The 16,018-nt window shown below is 41.5% G+C and overlaps 1 pseudogene; it reads right to left on the reverse strand.

Annotated features, from left to right (window-relative positions):
* Nucleotides 1-954: 954 nt before the first annotated feature.
* LOC116809374 (eIF5-mimic protein 2-like) lies at nucleotides 955-2,604 on the reverse strand (annotated as a pseudogene).
* Between the last annotated feature and the right edge of the window lie 13,414 nt (nucleotides 2,605-16,018).

Genomic DNA, 16,018 nt, shown 5'->3' on the forward strand with positions numbered 1-16,018 from the left:
TTTGTTATGGCAAATGCGCTAAGCCAATAGGAAATCTAAGCTATATCTAGATTCCCAATTAGAACATGCTGACCTTTAACATTTTCAACAATTTTTACTGGGTTTAACACATCAGTCATTTTCTTTACTCAAACTCCTTTATGAGTCTTTTCCTATCAATCTAAGTGTATTCTGTGCATAAAATACCTTAAATGATAAGAATTTTCTAAGGTTCATTTGAAAATGCTTGTATGAAAAAAATACCCATTTGTTTTGCCTGGAAAGATACAAACTAAATGCAGAAGTTTCTCAAGGGGAAAAAGCTCATCTTTCCTCTTCCCACCACCTCTGCCACATTTTGCTTTCCTTAACTTTTCAAGTCTGTTCTCCATAGCTTCTCTAAGGATAAAACCCAGAGAGCAAACAATTGAGCTGCAGGACATCTGGAGTTAAAACAAAACAAAAATAAAAAAAAGTTAACGGCAAGCAATGGTCCGCATACTCAAGATTCATGTTAAATGAATTCAATTATTACATATGGGTTTTTCATTGAAGAGTAGGGCTCTGGGCATGCCATATTATCACAGAAATCATTGCCTTTGAGACTTTGGATACTTTTACAGTTTAATTTGCAAACAGAATTTTTATAATAAATTATTTTTTAACCAAATCATATCTTGAAAACTGTTTATAGAAAACCCAGGGAATAAAGTGAACTGTTCATTGTGGAAGGCCTTAAATTATATTATTACAGTAGAAAATACAGGAGGTAGAAGATAACTGAAAAGACTAATGCAACATTAGATTCAAATCTGTATCTCCTGTAGCTAGTTAAAACATGATTTTAGAAACTAAACCCAACATTTCCAGCAACCATAGAAACAGTTAAAATAAAATTTGCCATGAAAGCCCTTATATCATGCTTGATACAGGGAGGTAGGAAGATGTAAGAACCAGAACACATGAGACAGGACATTTTATCTACAACTCCTGTTTGCTTTACTGAGGGTGTAGTTTCAAAATTCAGTCACCTTCTTCAGCTTCAGATTCAGATTCTTCTTCAGCATTTTTGAGCCACTCTCCAAACTTTTTCATTTGCTCAAGGAAAACACTCTTCCCCTTTGCAACATGTGTACCTTTATACCACTTCAAAATGGGCTCTTTGCTCAGGACTACAGCTTTATAGAAAAGCAGCACTATTTTCTGGAAGGCTTTCATGAAATGAATGTTGTCACAGCAATACTCCTGAATCTTCAGTAACAGAGTCAGCTCAGACTGACCTTGAGTAGTAAAGGCAGCAAGCAGAGGGCTATATTGCTTCAAGTGTCTGATGGCTTGCTCTGCTACAAGCTCCTCTCTTTTGTTCCATTCCACAGTGCTTATTACATTTTGACCAGACTATTTCGATGACAACTGGTTCTGGGATGTTGTTTTTTATTCGTCTCCTCCTTGACATATAAAATTATATCCTTAAGTGGATCCCCACGGAACATCTGTTCTTTAAGTTCTTTCTGGATCTCCTTACAAGCTCTGATGGTTTGCTGATTCCAAACATATTCTGAAAGCTCTTTCAAGCCTGCCTCAGTAAAATACCTTGTGAAGTGTTTAACGCTTTGCTTATTGGCAGGAAAAAGTTCCATCAGGCTCTTATCCATGCTGACTTTCCTTGCAGCTACTGCATTGATATCTTTCTCATTTATTCATGATTTAAAGAGCTTTACAGCAAAAGCTGCTGAAACCCCTTCTTTGACCAAATTCTCATTGTAAAGGCTATTAAGAATGGATGCCATTAGCCAGAAGAACACCAGTCAACATAGCCAGTTTGTTCCTCTCTGAGTCTGAAAAACCCTTTCAGAACAGGAGCAGCCTTTTTACTTCATCTTCACAACCTTTCTCCAGGTATTTGTAGTGCCTGATTACCTTGTTCAAAACCTGAGCAAATGCTTGCATGGTCTCTAGGTCTTCTTGGGCTGCAAACACGCAGACATCTGTACGCATGATGTCATCTGCCAGTGTACCACCTGGGGCCAGCATTCCAGCCACCAGAATGTCAAAGAGTGTTTCTGCACATCGACGGTAATCAAGTTTTGTTTCAGAAAAGCATCAAGAAACTTAGCTACTGCTTCCAAATCAGTACCAGTTTCAGTTAAGCCTTGAATAATATAGTCCTGAAACTGAGTAGGGTCAAACCTCTCTTTTTCATCTCTTTTTCTGGTTTTAAAACACTGGGCCTGATAGCGTTGGCTTTTACTACTTTTGATTACTTATAAAAGACACCTGAATTTAAGGCGAAAAGGAAAGAGCCAGAAATCCCTAATGTAGCGGCAACCACCATGGTGTCTCCTCTGCAACCAGAACTGAGGATGGATTTTCACACCACTGTCTAGCCTGATGGATGCTGTTAACCATCTCTCACTACAAAACAAACTCTCCGTGAATAAACAAGACATTCGGATGTCTTTCAGGCTCCTAACTGATGAGAGTTTTAAGCTAGTTAAGGCTTTAGGGCTTAACACTCACTTGCTGGTTGATGAAGGCCCAGAAAACAAAGTGAAAATGCTTCCATTTCCCCATTTCAATCTGTGCGCCACCATCTGCTGTGCTGATTCCCATGATGGCTGCCATGGTGAAGACAGAAAAGGAATGGCCCAGGAACCAGAGTCTCATTGATGCCAACACAAGATAGACTCACAGCCCTGAGGTCAAGAAAAACTTTCTTTCTGATACTTTGTCTTAAGCAGTGCTGGGACTCTTCACTTTTTATACTAGGGCCTTGTGTAGGCAAGCACAGGCCACTGAATTGGTTCCATGGACCAACCCTTTGATCACACCATGTGTGGAAACAATACTGCACTATTTGTCTTTTCTCCCTTTGAGAAGTCCTTAATTATTATTGAAGGGATGTTTCCTATTATTCATCCTGTCCCCTTCAACCCAACCCCACCAGCAGACAGACTGGTCTTCCTTAAATGCAAATGCTACCCCTTCACTCACTCTGCCACTACAACCTTTCGTTAGCTGTACATTGCTCTTAGGATAATCATGTTGTCTGTCCCTGGCATAGCCTCCAAGGCCCTGTGTATCTCCAGAACAGCGTCCACCTTAGGCCACCCTCTCTCTTGCCCTCTAGGCTCCAGCACTCCGACATTCCTTCAGCTCCTCAAACATGTCATGTTCCTTCCTAACTCAGACCTTTTCCACACTGTTCTTCATGCCTGGAATCGTACTCCTCCCTTCCACAATCCGGTCAGCTCCCACTTGTCCTTTACATTATGGTGTAAATGTCACTACCCCAGGGGTGCCCTCCTCAGTGTCATGCCCCAGACCAGCCTGGGTAAATGTAAAAGAGGCTCCCACAGCATCTACCTAGAACTCCTCTACCATAGCACATAACTCACCTACAGTTAAATAATTATTGGGCAATTATTTATTCAACATGAGTTTTCCCCATTGGACAAACCAAGTTGGTCCCAGCATAATGCTGGCATGTGTGATCTTTTTAAACCTTTTTTTCACTGCTTTTCTCATTGTACAATGTCAGTAGGTTAATAATGAGTGGAGTGAGAGAAAGTGGATACTGTGTATTTCAACAAATTTGGCTGTAAAGGGGAGGAGAGAGATAGGGTAGGAGCTGGAGGGCACTGTGGAAGCGTCTTAACCAGCTCAGGCTGCCATCACAAAATACCACAGACTGTGTGGGTTAAACAAGTGATATGCATTTCTCACAATTCTGGAGGCTGGAAGTCCCAGCTCCAGGTGCCTGCATGGTTGGCTTCTGGTGAGTGCTCTCTTTCTGGCTTGCAGACAGCTGCCTTCTCACTGTGTCCTCATTTGGTGGAGGGTGGGTGAGTTCTGGTCTCTTCCTCTTCTTTTAAGGACAGCAATCCAATTATGAGGACCCCACTCTCATGACTTCATCTAAACCTAGTTACCTGCCAAAGGTCCTGTCTCCAAATATCATCATATTAGGGCTTAGGTTTCAACATATGAATTTAGCAGAGGGATGTCACAATTCAATCCATAGAAGGGATTAAGCAAAGTCTTTTTATGATAGGAAATCCTGAGCAGGCTTAAACACTGATGGTAGATGCCAGCAGAGAGGGGAAGGATGAAGCTTCAGGGCAGACGGGATCATCATAGGAGGTGGGAGGAGAAAAAAAGCAGTGCACTGATGGAGAAGATGTCTTTGGGAGGACAGACACTGCTCCTGCTGTGACATGAGCAGAGGAGCAAAGGGTGTGCAGCTCCAGAGGACCTTTCCATGTGGTGGCAATGAGCTAAGAGAATTCTCAATGAGTGGCTTCTTATTCCCTATTCGAAGTAACATGTATGGGTATCTGATGAGGGGCTGGTGTGGCTTGTGGAAAAAGGAGAAGGTTTGAAATAGATTCTGTGAAGAGTAAGAAACAGAGCTGCTGTGATATGAATGTTTGTGCCCACCCCCATTTTTGTGTTAAAGTCTTAACCCCCAAGTTGAAGGTATTAGGAGATGAAGCCTTTGGGAGGTCATTAGGCCTTGAGGGCAAAGTCCTTATGATTGGGATTAGTGTCCTTCTAAAAGAACCCAGGGAGTTAGCTTTTCTCTTCCACCATGTGAGAATACAGCAAGAAGGCACCACCTATGAGCCAAAAAGCAAGCCCTCACCAGACATTAAATTGGCCTTGATCTTGGACTTTCCAGTCTCCAGAACTGTGAGAAATTCTGTGTGGAGGGAGTAACAGCTGAGAGCCCTGGAATGACAGAAGGTTGTGGTCACAGTATGGGATGTTTAAGTGCAAGATTTCAGAGGAGGAAAAGTTCCTGGTGACACTGGATCAGTGTAAAACCTTAGGCATGCATGGCTGAAGTGGAGAAGGGGTAAAGGGCCTGGAAATTGAGAAGACCAATACTGCAGACCCTTCCTTCCAAGTCAAGGGTCCAATGCTTAGAGTAAGCCCAGCTGGAAAGCAGTCTTCCTTATGAAACTGCATCTTAACAAGGTTTATTTCCTTCAGGAGGGTTGCTTGTGCCACAGCACTGGTTCCCCATGTAGATGTTATAGGTGCCAAGGGAAATGGTCAGTCTCTCCCTCTCCTTCTCTCTTTTTACCTATCAGTGCTACACATCTTGAAGCTCTTTTGGAGCTACAGATATAGAAAAAGATAGAGGAAGCAAGACACTGATAAAGAAGGGTCACACAGCCATTGAAAGCACAGAATTCAGGTGACATTGACATTTATCTGATATCCAATTCTTGTTCTTGGCTCCCAAGACTGAATGGAGATCTTTGCCTTATAACAACAGTGTTGTGGAAGATCTTTGGGAAAATCTTCCTTTAGGGCCTCCCCCTAACAACACTGCTACATGAAATCAAAACAAAGAAATATCTTTATATTGATATTCTGAATGTTTAAAAATAATATAAATAAGAAAATTATTCTTGGCATGTATTTACATGCTTTAATCATTTATGTGGCCATATCTATCTGCAGTACTGTATCGCTGGTATTTCTATGATGAATGCTTTTTTGATACACTTTAATCTTCATTTTTAGTAAAATTACTTGCAACCATTTTCTATATTTACAGTTAATAAATTTGAAATTCTTAACACTTTTTATTACTCCTTCTAGTAGGCTCAGAACAAATGCTGAGAAAAGGAGGATATTATTTTCTGTTTTGTAATATTGAAATGTTTAACTTCAGCTCAAATATTTTTAGAGATTCTGTCACTTTGTCCCTTTTTAGAGACTTTTGTTTAACAAATATTTTTATAAGACAAAACTTATCAAATAAGTTATCTATGATTCTTTTGAATATTTTACCACATTTAGATCTTAGAAAATAATTGGCCTTCAGCCGGGCATGGTGGCTCACACCTGTAATCCCAACGCTTTGGGAGGGTGAGGAGGGCAGATCGCAAGGTCAGGAGATTGAGATCATTCTGGCTAACACGGTGAAACCCCATCTCTAGTAAAAGTACAAAGAAAAAATTAGCCAGGTATGGTGGTGGGCACCTGTAGTCCAAGCTACTCAGGAGGCTGAGGCAGGAGAATGGCATGAACCCAGGAGGCGGAGCTTGCAGTGAGCTGAGATCATGCCACTGCACTCCAGCCTGAGCTACAGAGCAAGACTGTGTCTCAAGAAAAAAAAAAAGCCTTCTCAGCTTTATTCCATCAAAAATTTGAACCCAATTTTCAGATATCTTAAATACCAATTATAGAATTTCAAAATTGAATCAGTATAGCTTTTGAGTCTTCAAATGTAATTCGTTCAGTTTCTCCCTGTTTGTACAGATGTATTTTAATGTTTTCCCATTGCAAGCTTTGTTTTTCTTAAGTTTGTACATTTCTAAGAGCTTCAAATACTAAAGGTTTTAGGTTTTAAGGGTTTTTTGTTACTCCATTTGTTGACTGCTCTGATAAAAGATTTCAACTGTTTTTTTTGTTTGTTTTTTTTTTTTTTTTTTTTTTTGAGATGGAGTCTTGCTCTGTTGCCCAGGCTGGAGTGCAGTGAAGCGATCTCAGCTCACTGCAAGCTCTGCCTCCAGGGTTCATGCCATTCTCCTTCTTCAGCCTCCCGAGTAGCCTCCCACCCAGCTAATTTTGTTTTTGTATTTTTAGTAGAGACAGGGTGTCACCATGTTAGCCAGGATGGTCTTGATCTCCTGACCTCATGATCCACCCGCCTCAGCCTCCCAAAGTTCTGGGATTACAGGTGTGAGCCACTGCGCCTGGCCTAAACTGCTTTTAAGAAAAAGACAATAACATTAGAAAACTCACTTACAATCCCATTTTAGGGCACTAAGAAATTACAAAATACTTATTTTAATAAAGAAGTATTTTTGAAATCTGATTAGTGATGAGTAGCAAAAGAAAGTGAGTACTAACATTCTGAGACATTTTATTTTTTGTTTCATTACTTTGTGCGTGTGTATGTCTTAGTACATTTTCTGTTGCTGTAAATGAATACTTGAGGCTAGAGAATTTATAAAGAAAGAAATCTGTCTAGCTATGGTATATAGTCTGGGAAGTTCAACAGCATAGCCCTGGCTTCTGGTGAATGTTTTCATTGCTGCATCATAACATGGTGACAAAGGCCAAGGAGGAAGCAGACACGTGCAAAGAAACAGACACGTGCAAAGAAACAGAACTCGAGGGGGCAATCTGGCTTTATATCAACTTGCTCTCCCAGGGACTAATCAATTCCTATAAGAACTGATGCAGTCTTTGTATTAGTCCATTTTCCTGCTGCTGCTGATTAAGACATACCCAAGACTGGGAAGACAAAGGGGTTTTAATGGACTTACAGTTCCACATGGCTGGGGAGGCCTCACGATCATGGCAGAAGGCAAGAAGGAGCAAGTCATGGATGGTAGCAGGCAAAGAGAATGAGCTTGTGCAGGAAAACTCCTGTTTTTAAAACCATCGGATCTCATGAGACTTATTGACTATCATGAGAATAGCATGGGAAAGACCTGCCCCCATGATCCAGTTGTATCCCATCAGGTTCCCCCCACAACATGTGGGAATTATAGGAGCTACAAGATGAGATTTGAGAAGGGACACAGAACCAAACTGTATCATTCTGCCCTGGCCCCTCTCAAATCTCATGTCTTCACATTTCAAAACCAATCATGCCTTCCCAACAGTCCCCCAAAGCCTTAACTCATTTCAGCATTAACTCAAAAGTTCATAGTCAAGGTCTCATCTGAGACAAGGTAAGTGCCTTCCAGCTATCCACCTATGAGCCTGTAAAATCAAAAGCAAGTTAGTTACTTCCTAGATATAATGGGGGTACAGGCTTTGGGTAAATAGAGCTGTGTTCCAAATGGGAGAAATTGACCAAAACAAAGGGGCTACAGGCCCCATGCAAGTCCAAAATCCAGCAGGGCAGTAAAATTTCAAAACTCCCTTGTGATCTCCTTTGATTCCATGTCTCACATCCATGTCATGCTGATGCAAGAGGTGGGTTCCCATGGTCTTGGGAAATTCTGCCTCTGTGGCTTTGCTGGGTACAGCCTCCCTCCTGGCAGCTTTCATGGGCTGGTGTTGAGTGTCTGCAGGTTTTCCGGGCACACAGTAGATCTAAGCTATCAGTAGATCTACCATTCTTGGGTCTGGAGGACAGTGGCCCTCTTCTCACAGTTCCACTAGAGAGTGCCCTAGTAGGGACTCTGTGTGGGGACTCTGACCCAATATTTCCCTTCTGCACTGCCCTAGCAGAGGTTCTCCATGAGGGGCCCACCCTGCAGCAAACTTCTGCCTGGACATCCAGGCATTTCCATATATCTTCTGAAATCTAGGCAGAGGTTCCCAAACTTCAATTCTTGACTTCTGTGCACCCACAGGCTCAACACCACATGGAAGCTGCCAAGGCTTGAGGCTTCCACACTCTGAAGCAACAGCCTGAACTGTACCTTGGCCCCTTTTAGTCATGGCTGGAGCAACTGGGATGCAGGGCACCTACCTCCTAGACTGCACACAGCAGAGGGACCCTGGGCCTGTCCCACAAAACCATTTTTTCCTCCTAAACTTCTGGGCCTGTGATGAGAGGGGCTGTTGTGAAGACCTCTGACATGCCCTGGAAACACGTTTCTCATTGTCTTGGGGATTAACATTTGGTTCCTTTTTACTTATGCAAATTTCTGCAGCTGGCTTGAATTTCTCCTCAGAACATGTGATTTTCTTCTCTATCACATTGTCAGGCTAAAAATGTTTTACTTTTATGCTCTGCTTCTCTTATAAAACTGAATGACTTTAACAACTCCCAAGTCACCTCTTGAATGCTTTGCTGCTTAGAGATTTCTTCTGCCAGGTATCCTAAATCATCTCTCTGAAGTTCAAAGTCCCACAGATCTCTAGGGCAGGGGCAAAATGCTGCCAGTCTCTTTGCTAAAATGTAACAAGAGTCACTTTTGCTGTAGTTCCCAACAAGTTTCTCATTTCCATCTGAGACCACCTCAGTCTGGACTCTATTGTCCATGTCACTATCAGCATTTTGGGCAAAGCCATTCAACAAATTTCTAGGAAGTTCCAAACTTTCCCACACTTTCCTGTCTTTGCCCTCAAAACTGTTCCAACCTCTGCCTGTTACCCAGTTCCAAAGTCACTTCCACATTTTTGGGTGTATTTTCAGCAGTGCCCCACTCTACTGGTACTAATTTACCTTATTAGTATGTTTTCACACTGCTGATAAAGACATGCCCGAGACTGGGAAGACAAAGGGGTTTTAATGGACTTATAGTTCCACATGGCTGGGAGTCCCTCACAATCATGGTGGAAGGCAAGGAGGAACAACTCACATCTTACATGGATGGTGGCAGGCAAAGAGAATGAGTTTGTGCAGGGAAAGTCCCATTTTTAAAATCATCAGATCTTGTGAGATTTAGTCACTATCATGAGAATAGCATGAAAAAGACCTGCCTCCATGATTTAGTTATATCCCACCAGGTTCCTCCCACCACACATGGGAATTATGGGAGCTACAAGATGAGATTTGGGTGGGACACAGAGCCAAACCATATCAGTCTTACTACAGCAAGAACTCATTCACTACAGTAAGAATGGCATTAGCCATTCATGAGGGATCCTACCCCATGGCCCAAACACCTCCCACTAGGCCTCACCTCCCAACACTGCCACATAGGGGATCAAATTTCAACCTGAGTTTTGGTGGGGACAAACTCAAGCCATAGCTGTGTAATTTTTGTGAATTTTGGCAATTCTTCTTCTTCCTCTTCTTCTTCCTCTTCTTCCTCCTCTTCTTCCTCTTCTCCCTCTTCTCCCTCCTCCTCCTCCTCCTCCTCCTCCTCCTCCTCCTCCTCCTCCTTCTTCTTCTTCTTCTTCTTCTTCTTCTTCTTCTTCTTCTTCTTCTTCTTCTTCTTCTTCTTCTTCTTCTTCTTCTTCTTCTTTCTTCTTCTTCCTTTTTTTTTTAACGAAATCTTGCTGTTGCCTAGGCCAGAGTGTGCAGTGGTGTGATCTCATCTCACTGCAACCTCTACCTCCTGGGTTCAAGTGATTCTCCTGTCTCAGCCTCCTGAGTAGCTGGGATTACAGGTGTGTACCACAACACCTGGCTAATTTCTGTATTTTTAGTAAAGATGGGGTTTCACCATGCTGGCCAGGCTGGTCTCGAACTCCTGACCTCAGGTGATCTGCCCACTTTGACCTCCCAAAATGCCGAGATTACTGTGTCCCCAATTCTTTTTTTTAATTGACAGAATATCACAACTTCTTTGGGTGAATTATGAGTTATATGGGTACCACAATTCCATCTTTGGATGTCTGTTTTATAGAATTCATAATTTAGTAAGAACATTGCTTTTATCATGACACTATGTCCCTCCAAAATTATATTTGTATTGTCGCTCCAAAATAAATACATTTAACATCAATGGAGATCTTTTAAGAAAAATTTCAGTTACATTCTCAATAATGCAAAATATTTCACTAAACAAGGGTTTCCAAAAGCTTTATTTCAATTCTATCAATTGGATGAAAAACTCAATCCATTAGTGAGATTAGCTGATCTTTTATTTAAACCATGTGATGGCATTGATATAAAATTGGCCTCATTCAACTGTGTGCCAAGATTGTCTTCTGACAATGGAGCCAACACAATAACAACTGTCATGAACTTTTTGTGCATGTGTAAGAAACTCTAGACTCCAAAATGAGTACAATTAATTTGAAAGAACAATTGTTTCATTTAAATGGAAAAACCTGCTTTGCAAACTGAAACTTAAATGTGCCTTCTGCTGTCCCATGTGTTAAATTGTTATATCTGGACATAGTTTTTATTGAAATAATTAGTAACTTCAGTAGATTTATAGCAAAATTCAAGCTTGTTACCATTTAACAAAAGTGTTTAGATTATCCTCTAGAGGAGGGCTACTCAACCTTTATTTCCTGCGCTTATTGCATATGTACATAATCTATAAGGTTTTGCTGTTGTTGTTTTTGAGACGGGGTCTCGCTCTATCAGGCTGGAGTGCAGTGGCGCGATCTGGGCTCACTGCAACCTCTGCCTCCCGGGTTCAAGTGATTCTCCTGCCTCAGTTTCCTGAGTATCTGGGATTACAGGTGCCCACCACCACGCCTGCCTAATTTTTGTACTTTTAGTAGAGACAAGGTTTCACTATGTTGGCCAAGCTGGTCTCGAACTCCTGACCTCAAGTGGTCTGCCCGCCATGGACTCCCAAAGTGCTGGGATTACAGGTGTGAGCCACCGTGCTCAGCCTATAATATTTTTCCATTTTCCACCGACCCTACTGACTTCATGCATCTTGAAGATTGCAGTAAGAGCCATAGCAGAACTGCAGAAGACAAAATAGCCACCAAATATTTCTCCCATCAATACCACCTAAGACAGAAAAATTGACATTCCCTAGCAGCATGTGCCACCGCCCACTTTGTTTTCTTAGCAAGTATTTTTGCATGCTTTCTTTGAAAAGGAGGGCTTAGTTAAATGGCCCCAGGAAAGTTTTGGAAATAAAGAGAAAGATTTAAAGTTGGTCGTCTTTCAGATTTACTGTGCGCTAAGGAGAGAACTCTGTTTACTGAACACAAACCTTACATGCTGCCAGACAAGACCATGGCAGAAGATGGAAATAACCAAATGGAGATCCAGCAAACTCACTCCAGTTTACTTTAATGCAAATATTAATGATACATCTTTAAAAAAATGAAAAAATCCAGGACAACTACAACCTAGATGGGATGCCCAACCGCAGGAATAACTAGTACTATTACAGACAAAGGGGATACATTGTTACCCTACAAAGAACTCAACACAGCTCAGTGACGTTGGGAGCCACTACCAATTGATAGGGGTTGACCCACTGGAGGAACTCCCTAAATGAAATTCCTCAGATCCTAGACAGACTCTAAAGCGTTATCGACTTGGATTCATTCTCTTTGAAGAGAACCAGTGAATCTCTATATTCTAAATGCTTTTACATAGAGATTAGAAGAGTTCTTAACTAGAATTGCTAGTATCCAATGTGCTCCATTCACTCTCTCAAGGATGGTGATTAATGTTTGGGCCACACTGAATGTGCTGGGAGCTAGGAAGCCACACTGTTGCACACCTCTACACTTCTGATTTACCAGCCAAGTTAAAAATTATGGGCTGGGTGCGGTGGCTCATGCCTGTAATCCCAGCACTTTGGGAGGCCAAGGTGGGCAGATCACCTGAGGTCGGGAGTTCGAGACCAGCCTGACCAACATGGAGAAACCCTGTCTCTTCTAAAAATACAAAATTAGCTGGGCGTGTGGTGGGGCATGCCTGTAATCCCAGCTACTCAGGAGGCTGAACCCAGAAGGCGAAGGTTGCAGTGAGCTGAGATTGCGCCATCGCACTCCCGACCTGGACAACAGGAGCAACATTCCGTCTAAAAAAAAAAAGTATGTAGTAATTTATGGTAAACTGATGAAATGTGATTGCAAAAAAGAAAACTGCTCTTTCTCTGAAAACTACATTGAATTCCTTGGAAAGTCTTAAGAAAGGCAAGTCACTAAAATGCTCGTTAAAGTAGATATGGGTCAAAATTGGGGTGGGAAAGGGATCCTAAAACTGTAGGATTCTGCATTCAGATTTCTTCACATGTTTTAGGTTCTTGCTCTACTTTAAAGAAACTCATCACAGATGGTAAACAACTAAACAAATTATAGTAATAAAAAAAAGATGTGTTGGACTCTCCCGTGTACCAGACACTGTCCCTTAACATATTCTGTGTCATTGGATCCTGTCAACAACCACACAAAGAAGGTGGTTTTATGATTCCCATTGTACTATAAAATCAGCTGAGACCTAGAGAGGTTAATGTTGAGTAATTGCCCATTGTCACATGGCTGCTCGACGGTGAAGCCAGGAGTAAATTCTACAACTGTTTGACTTCAAAGTCTATGCATACTCTACTTCACGTGCTTTGTTCCTGGAGCATAAATCCTGAAAGAAAAAAGTCGATAAAGGTTCTGGAGCAGTTAATCAGGTCTAGAGAGTGAACAAGTGACCATGAATAGAGGTATACTTTCAGGAACCCAGAAGATTCTCCTGGCTCTCCCCCTTTACCTCCTACCTACATCTTCTTCCACCTTCTGTTGACTGAGCCTGAAATTATTTTTTATTCCACAAATAGAGGGACAAATGCCCCCTGGGAGAGGAGCCAAGGGCTCACAAAGTATATCTGCTGCATTTGGGGAAAACCTGACAGTGCCTTGTCCGCACTACATGCAGAGTAATTACTAAACTTTGCCAAATTTGCAGCTGCTTTTATCAGTCTCTGTAAAATTCTGTAAATGATCAATGAATTTGCTGCAAGACCTTCCTAGTTGGGTCAGGGGAAGATAGAGGATTCTGAAGAAGTGTTCTAGGCAACAGAGTACCTAGGAAAGGGGGGCACAAAATGGGGCCACTTTATACTTTGCTAAGCAACCAAAGGATCACTGTGGCCATTTAATGAGCACCTACTAAGTGTCTGGTACTTTATATGGATGGAGGTTAAGGAACTTACCAAAGCCACATAGTTATAGCAGCAGAACTGGAATATAGGCCTGATGCTGGCTGGCTTCCCTTTCCCACCACCACCTCCCTGAAACTGTCACTGCCAGGGAAGAGCAAATGTCCTAGCGAGGACCTGCAGAGGCCCAGAGCTCGGAGTTAGGGCTGGACATGGAAGCTGTCTCCCTGAGGACCACGGTCCTCACAGAAGCCAGGCAAACCCAAGGTCCCAGACACAGTTAGAGGCTGAGAGCAGAGAGCAGGATCTGGAGCAGGGCCAGGAGAGAGGCCAGTCGCTGTCTTGTAATAACTCATTCTGCCACTTTCCATCATCGCAAGGATAATACACATTCTTTGTAGAAATGTTGGAAACCATGGAAAATAGAAAAAAGAAAACATTCCAACCAACCAGAGAAACACTGTTAATACTTAGTATGCTTTATCTTTTCAACCTCTCTGCTCTGGGAATGTGCATTTTTTTTTTTTTAAAGATGAGACAATATATGTTTTCCTTTACTAATATTGGGTAAACATTTTACCCACGTTGTTACAATTCTTTTATGATATCATTTTTAATGTTTACAATATCATTTTAATGTTTGCATGGGTAAAATGAGGACACAAGACCCTAACCGGAATCTAACTCATTTGGGGCCAAATTTTAGCCCTACCATTTCCTATCTTATGTGACAAAACTTCTCTTGTCTCAGTGACTCCCAGCCCCCAACTCCATACACCCACAGGCATAACAACACAACCTCTTCCTAGGTATGTTGGGAAGATTGTATGAGAAAATGAACTGAAAGCATTAAGCACAATGTCATGTAAATATTAATTATTATCATTACTGTAATTTATCTAACAAATTCCCCATTCTCAGACATTTGGGCTTTTCAGGTTTCCACAATTACAAATAGGATGCAAGGAACACCATTATAGATAGTGCTTCTCCATAATCATGTCTCAATATAAAATTACTGTATCAAAGGGTAAACTTTGTAAGAATTTTATACATACTGTCAAATATTCTTCAGAAGGTTTGTATTGATTTATAACTAATTTGATAGCCCCTTAAGGAAGTTGGTTATGAAATCAGGAACCGATGATGAACTATGAGTCCAGAGGCAAGGGGCAACCAGCCTTTGTAGATGACCCCAGAATGTGAGACCTGCTGAAAGGGCCTGCTGCCCACTCTTCCCTTGTCCTCAGAGTTGGGTCTAGGGTCTACTAAAGGGCCGAGCCTGAAAAAACGGGATGGGCTCTGGCTGGCATTGAATTAAGGGAGAGGTGGATAGCAGGTGCCAAAAGATATTTGAAAAGGACTCAGTGGATCTATAAAAACCAATCTCATGATTTGCTTACTTGGATTGCTTTAATGTATTACTAATTATTGGCAAGTATTTCTCAGACATTTTAATTTAGGTGCTGTTTTTAAACTGTAACTAACTCAAAACAGCATACATGTATAATTTTGTGTAATGTAGAATACATTGAATTTTTGTACTGTGACTATCCTTTATTCCGAGATTACATCCTTTACATATTTTTTTTCTTAGTTTATGTTCTTTTAAGTTGAAATAATGGTGACACTTGGTGGTAGAGTATTTTAAAGTCCCCTAGTTGGCAAACAAAATTGCCTGCTTCCAATTTTAGTCTTAAATTTTATTAACCCCTAGAATCCATGTGTCTGGAAGCTAATGACCAGGTGACACATAATCCAGTCTTTAAACCTTCATTTGTCCGACATTCAGTGAGTAGCTACTGAGTCAAAGGCGAACAGACATCCTTTCCCTGACCCAAAGAGCTCATGCATGGTCTTTGGATCAAATATTAGTGCAACACCAGGAAGGGCATATTGGCTCTGAAGTGACAGGCTGGAAGGGTCAGAGAGGTATGAGAGCATGGGATCACAGTCCATCACAGGGTCCTTTACTCTTCTTAGTTTTTTTTTTTTTTTTTTTTTTTTTCTGAGACAAAGTCTTGCTCTGTAGCCCAGGCTGGAGTGCAGTGGTGCAATCTCGGCTCACTGCAACCTCCGCCTCCTGGGTTCAAGTGTTTCTCCTGCCTCAGCCTCCCAAGTAGCTGGGACTACAGGAGCACACCACCACACCTGGCTAATTTTTTGTACTTTTAGTAGAGATGGGGTTTCACCATGTTAGCCAGGATGGTCTCAATCTCCTGACCTCGTGATCTGCCCACCTCGGCCTCCCACTCTTCCTAATTCTTACAGGAATTGTTTATCTCATTATTAAATATTGGAGCCTTTGGGGAAATAAAATTTACTACAACAAACACCTCCTCATAGGTGCAAAATACATATTTCTGGAGTTAAAAGGACAAAATAGAACTAAATCTGAGACAAGAGTAGAGGTAAAATATTCCAGACACCAAGTTTTATAACTAAGTGGAAGAAGTCAACCATATGCTTTAAAAACATATTTATTAGGCAATTGTTTGGTTAAGAACACTGAAAGGAAGGAAAACCTATATGTAGCTGCGTACAACAGGTACATGAAAGCTATAGTAAACTCTTCATTGACATTCAGAAAAATCCCT

This window comes from Hylobates moloch, unplaced genomic scaffold (assembly GCF_009828535.3).
Source record: "Hylobates moloch isolate HMO894 unplaced genomic scaffold, HMol_V3 SCAFFOLD_13, whole genome shotgun sequence".
NCBI classification, from domain to species: Eukaryota; Metazoa; Chordata; class Mammalia; order Primates; family Hylobatidae; genus Hylobates; species Hylobates moloch.